Source organism: Helianthus annuus, chromosome 3, assembly GCF_002127325.2.
Source record: "Helianthus annuus cultivar XRQ/B chromosome 3, HanXRQr2.0-SUNRISE, whole genome shotgun sequence".
In the NCBI taxonomy this organism is placed as follows: Eukaryota; Viridiplantae; Streptophyta; class Magnoliopsida; order Asterales; family Asteraceae; genus Helianthus; species Helianthus annuus.
Window position 1 is genome coordinate 40,836,527 of NC_035435.2, and position 6,300 is coordinate 40,842,826.

Genomic DNA, 6,300 nt, shown 5'->3' on the forward strand with positions numbered 1-6,300 from the left:
TGACAATGCACGAATGGTGGGTTCTAAGTTACATGTTTGTTCCTAGTGCGAAACTACAAAGGCGAAACTACAAAGGCGTGAGGAGGGTTCGTTGACCCTCCGGCAGCCAACCGGACATGTAAGTTGTAAACCTTCATCGGTGGGTTTTTGTATTTTGACCCTGAAGATTGTTTAGTTGAAGAGTACTTACAATGAAAAAGGAGTAAGAAGGTGCTTGGTTATCACCCAAAATTTCTTTTCTAGTGTAGTCGATGGTTATAGAGTCGTAGAGCAAAAAATTAGGAGTAGTGTGAAGAAAATGAAGGGTATATTTGTTATTAATCAATAAAAAAGAAGTCTTAGGTCAAGGAGCATTGAATGTCAGTACACACTTTCTTTTGTTTTTATTTGTTTTTCTAGATATGAAGTGTAAGAGCTTTCACATTGGGTTTCTTATATTTTTTTATGGATTGGTTGATAGTGATTCTAAATAGAAGACAGAGAAAATTTCACTGTTTATCCGTAAATATATGGAAAATACTATTAATCGTTATAAATTTTTTAATATTTTTAAAAATAGTTGTGAGTAGAGAAGAGATAAAAGTTAATGATAAAGATATATAAAATATTATTTAACTAAAAAGAAAAAATAAAAAATATTCATTTTTAATGTAATTATAAAGATAAGGATAAAAGCTCACTATAGATGCACTAATACTATATACTTATTAATAATAATAATAATAATAATAATAATAATAATAATAATAATAATAATAATAATAATAATAAGAATAAGAATAAGAATAAGAATAAGAATAAGAATAAGAATAAGAATAAGAATAACAATAACAATAACAATAATAATAATAATAATAATAATAATAAAAAGGTTAGGAGTTGGTTACAAAATCCAAATTTCTTAAAATGTGTGAAAAGTTATAAAACACCATAATTTCAACCATAAAAAACATCAAAAATCCACAAATAACATAATGAAGATTAGTAAAAGATCATATATGTAGGTTTGTGTTGTGTTTTGGATGATAAGGCTTTGATTATGGAGTGAAAAACATTGTTGTGTTTTATGTTGATTAGCATATTGTGTTTTATACTCATAGTTATACGATGGTGTGTTTAAACTTTTTATGGTCTATTAGGGTTTGAATATGGTGTTTTAAAAATCTTCGCTCTGTGATTTGTGAGTTTTAGGTGTGTTTTATTGCTAAAATTATAGTATTTTATAACTTTTTACATTTTTAAGGAAATTTGGACTGTGTAGCCGAACCACACCCATAATAATAACTAATAATCTAAAGGAGTCTGAATTAAATTTAATAAAATTTCACTCTTTATTAATTTCATTTTTGTGAGTTTAATTCATATAGTATAAAAATGCTATTTTTTTAATTTATCTCTACTTTATTCTTTTATATATATATATATATATATATATATATATATATATATATATATATATATTTATTTATTTATTTATTTATTTATTTTTTACATGAGTACAATAACTGTTGTAGCATATTAGCATATGTAAATATATCATGACCCTTTGGTCAAAAGTTAGTGTCTCCTTTTTAATTTTTTTTAAATGACTAAATTTGTATACCATAAAGATTAAACCTATAACCTTCACATATCTTACACTTTATCTAACTTATTAACACTATTAAGCTATCCTCAATGGATCTCCTCCGTTGTATACATAGTGAGATTTGCTGATACAAAGCCTAAACCAACCACAAATAAGTTGCATTCTTCTCCCGATAAACAATGAAAGCAATGACACTAAATAAAATTTAAATGAAAAAGTCAAGTCTTCAGCTTTGTTTAATTAGCATTTATCTTGTGTAAGTAACTAAGTATATCCCTTTCTTTCATAAATACTAATCACGAATAACTATGATAATATACTGTTAACAAATTAAATATGTAAAAGAAATCAACCTCATTTCGGAATTAAGTAAAACTTAGAATGCAAAATCTAAAAGATGGATATAAAATAAGATGGGCGCTAAGAAAAACAGTTTCTTTCGAACGGCACAACAAGAAAAACAATAATATCCATATTGGCGGCCTTGAAAGAAATTAAGAGTCAATTACTATTTGTTGACCAGAAAAAGTTATTTCATTTAAGATTCGATGGTCAAAAAACAAGTTAATTGATGTAACATAGACCTTCTATAGTACGTATAAAAAAATCTAATGCAATGTTAAATATCTTTAACACAATAGAGTAAAATGCTAATATCGTCCCTCAAGCTTGGACATATTTATAACATTCATACGAACTTTCTGATGTTGGGCAAAAATACGCCGTATTTAGTAGTGGTTTGCGTTGAGTTTTAGTGTGTTAAATATGTTAATTCGTACGTTTTTATATATTTATCATATGTTGGTGTTTTTGGCTAAATAGGTGTTAAAAGGGTAAAAGAGAGAAACGGGGTTGAAAATCGGGCTTGACGGGTCACCACGGGAGCTACAACGCAAGTTCTAGAAACCTTACTCCCTCGCGCCACGCGAGGGAGCAGAGTGGGTCTGGCGCGTGGCGCGACAGCATATGGCGGTGAATTTTGAGTTTAAAACCTAGTTTTGCATGAAAACTTTCCCGATTCTCAATCCAGCCGTCCAGACGAATAAAAGAGGCGATTTTGGCACCATTCTTCCATCTTCAAAGCTATTGTGGCGTCTGATCAATTTTCGATGACAACGGAAGCTGTGATGACAATCATGAGCGGCTAGGCTCTCTATGGCTTCCTCCAGCCAGACAGTTCACTTAGGCTTTTACTTTACTCAGTTTATACTCATGTTTGGATGTCTTTTATTACCTTGACAAACACTACAAAAAAAATGCCATTTAGTGGCACACATTTTTTTGTGGCATTTAGCCTTTGTGCCCCTAATTTAGGCTTTAATGGCACTTTGTGTATGCCATATTTGCTTAGCACACATTTTTAATATCATTTAGTTTTTAGGCCACTAATTTAGGATTTTAATGACACTTTCTATGTGCCACTGAAGCTTATATGAATTTTTAGTGGCACTTTATATATGCCACTTAAATTTTCAAGTAATTTTAAAAACTTAAATTTTCAAGCATTCCTTTTCCTTCCAAAAGACCCTTTAATAAAATTTCTTCTAAATTTTTTCCCTCTCATTTTTTTAGTGCCCCCTCTTAAATGAAACCATCTCTCCCTAAATCAATTTCCCATATTTAAAATCCGGTTAACAAAAATCAATTTCCTTCCCCTAACCCTTCATCGATTTTGGTTCTCATTCACCCAATTGCACCACCAGAAGTCACTAATGAACCGGAATTCACCAGTAATCTGCCTAATTCTGCATCCGGTGAACCGTATTTAACAACTAGGGTTAGGGTTAGGTCGTGGTCTGTTCATCTATGTCTTCATTTTTGTCTGCTTGGCAAGAGTGAGCTCCATTTCTCGTATTTCAGATCTCTCTCCTTTGAAAATGAGTTGTTCTATATAATTAGTTGTTTTGCTTTTAGAATGAAATATGTCTGTTGATTTCTGTTTTTATATGGACGTATGTGTATTAAGTGTGACTATTGATCTATAATTGTGTTTTTTTATTTAACACATGCTGTAATAGAGATTTAGGGTTTGGTTTGGTTTGGTTTAGTTTAGTTCTGTTTGAATGCACTATAGATAATAAATTTTAACATTGAAATTTAATCATGGTGAAACATGTGTAGAATTGCCTATAGATGCGGTTTATTCCTTTTTGTGACATCTCTGTGTATGCACTAATCATCAGCCTCAACGCTTAATCAATGCCGATCAGAAGTCTGACTTCTTTGCCAGGTTTATTTTACAAACACATACGTATCATTCACACTCTAATTGCTCAACTAATATTCTCTCAGGCGGCATGAGATTGAGCAACACAGAAGATCTTTGCCCATCGCTTCAGGTACTCTTGAAACACATATTGATAGATAGCAATTGCCTTTAGATGTTACAACACTTAATTTGTTATTGGAAGCTTAGATTGACATTCAAAAACATCACATTCAAGGGCTTTTTTAGATCAGCTGGATTTTTTTGTCTTGTTTGTGTTTTGCTAATCTTTTTTGGTTTGAAGTTCAACGTTTCTCATCTTCTAAATGTTTATGACAAGTTTTCATTGGTGTTGTAAGCTGATTAGAATTGACACCTGACCCCTAACTTTGGCGTATGCTGTAGGTTTTCTCTGGGTACAATGTTAACGGTTTTGCTTATTGATCATTTTTAATTTGTGTAGTTGAGAAAAGGCTTGTAGAAGAGGTTTGGAAAAATGATACCTTGATAATTGTCGGTGAAACTTGAAGTGGGAAGACAACACGTAAGTTTTCACCATCCTTGCTTTTAGGTTTCTGATTTGGCTTTATTTATTGTACATATGTTTGTGTGTTTCACGGGATGCAGTCTTGCAACGCATATGTTCATAGTATTTTTCCTATGATTAGAATGCCAAAGAGATTGGAAAAACACCTGGCAGATTCAGTTTGTCATGTTAAGGGGTTATTAAAAGCTCATTTAATATAAGAAAGAATGTAAGGAACATAAGAGAGCAAACCATAATAGATTTCGTTGAAAATTGTAGTTATGGCTAAACGTTCGATATTGTCGTGACAGAATTGCCCCATTATTTGTATAACGGAGGATTTTGTCAGAATGGAGGAATAATTGGAATCACTCAACCAAGACGTGTTGCTGCAGTAACTATTGCAAAACGTGTAGCTGAAGAACATGGTGTCGACAGTTCTAGTGTAAAAGTTGTCCGGTACAGGTTCAGAGATATGGTATAAATGTATTTACTCATGTTGTTTTTTTATGATAGAAATAAAAGCCGGCTTTGGCTAAGAGGAAAGGTTTTTTGTGACATAAACAAAATATGGAAGTTTGGTTTTAGAACCGAAGGGTATGGTTAGTAAATATGTTATGATCAAAAGGGTATTAGTGTAATTTGATGTTTCACAAAATATGGATACGTTCTAATGTTTTGTCACTGTAATCTGTTATTTTGGTTAGTTTCTTTTAAGTGATGTTTAAGCTTCTCATAGTTAAATGATTATCTATTGATTACAAAAGTTAAGTGACTAGAGTTTTGTTTTATGCAGATTTAGTTGAATCGAATAGTGTTTATCAAACAAAATTGTTGGCCCATGTAATCAAACCTAGAAGAACAGATGATACTGAAAGCCAAAACCAGTCCTCAACAGTTGATCCACAATAAGCTTACATCTTCTAAGTTCCCTCCAATGGCAGTGCTTCTATCAGCTGATCATCTTAAAGACTGTTCTCCTTATCACCTATTCATCAAAGCACTACTGAGTATAAAGACTGAGAAGACCTAACAACTACTGATTGTCAAGGAACTGATGAAGACTAAGCACTGCTGATTCAAAGGCCTGATCAACAATTGAAGAAAGCACTGATCAGCAACATCAGTGCTTGGGCATCAACAGCGGATAGCAATATCAGTGTTTTACTTATCAGTTGTTTATTGTAATAGTGTTTTATTTAGATCGGTGTTTAGAGGTTGTTATTCTGTTAGATATCAATGTCTAGGTGACGTCAACATTAGATGCTCAGTGGTTAGGATTGTACTATAAATAGAACAGTGCATGTACTGTTCTATTAGCTCTCTTTCACCATTCATCTTGTATGAACTAACTGTGAGCTCAGGCCGAGGGGGAGTTTAGTAGTTCATGCATGCATAGTTGAATCATTGTAATTCATATGATCATTTGACTAATGAAATCATGTTTGCTGAAAGCTATTCTTCTTTGATTGTGTTATAAAGTTTACCTTCAATATTCTGTTGAATTCGTCTCTGCTATACCTTCTTACATTATTCACTTAATTAAACAACACAATAAGACAAACTCAGATCCTAACAATTGGTATCAGAGCATAGGATAGTCAAATTCGATCTAACAATCAATTTGATATAAAAGTTTAGCTCAAATCCATTGATCCTAAAGCTGTTCGTATCAGTTGAAAAACAAAGTAAAGTGTAATCACGTATAAAAGTTGATTATTCAAAAAACTTCTATAAAACAACCAAGATGACATTACACTCCCAGGACCCTCACAACATCGGAACTCTATTCAAGCCACCTATGCTTGTCAGATCCGAGTACAATATCTGGCAACGTAGGATGGGCCATGTGTTAGCTCAGCAAAACACCGGCTGCTGTAAGTCAGTCATCTTTGGACCACAAGTTCCAATGGTGCCTAGCACAGAAGATCCCAAAGGCCAAGTGCCTAAAAGCCTTGAAAATTACTCAGATTAGGATTT

At 32.4% G+C, this 6,300-nt stretch overlaps 1 long non-coding RNA gene across 1 annotated transcript; it reads left to right on the plus strand.

Annotated features, from left to right (window-relative positions):
• Window positions 1–3,880: 3,880 nt before the first annotated feature.
• Window positions 3,881–4,747, plus strand: LOC110902912. Its single transcript, XR_002571521.2, has 3 exons — window positions 3,881–3,927; window positions 4,258–4,338; window positions 4,632–4,747. It is a non-coding gene; the product is annotated as an uncharacterized LOC110902912 (long non-coding RNA).
• The last annotated feature ends 1,553 nt before the right edge of the window (window positions 4,748–6,300 follow it).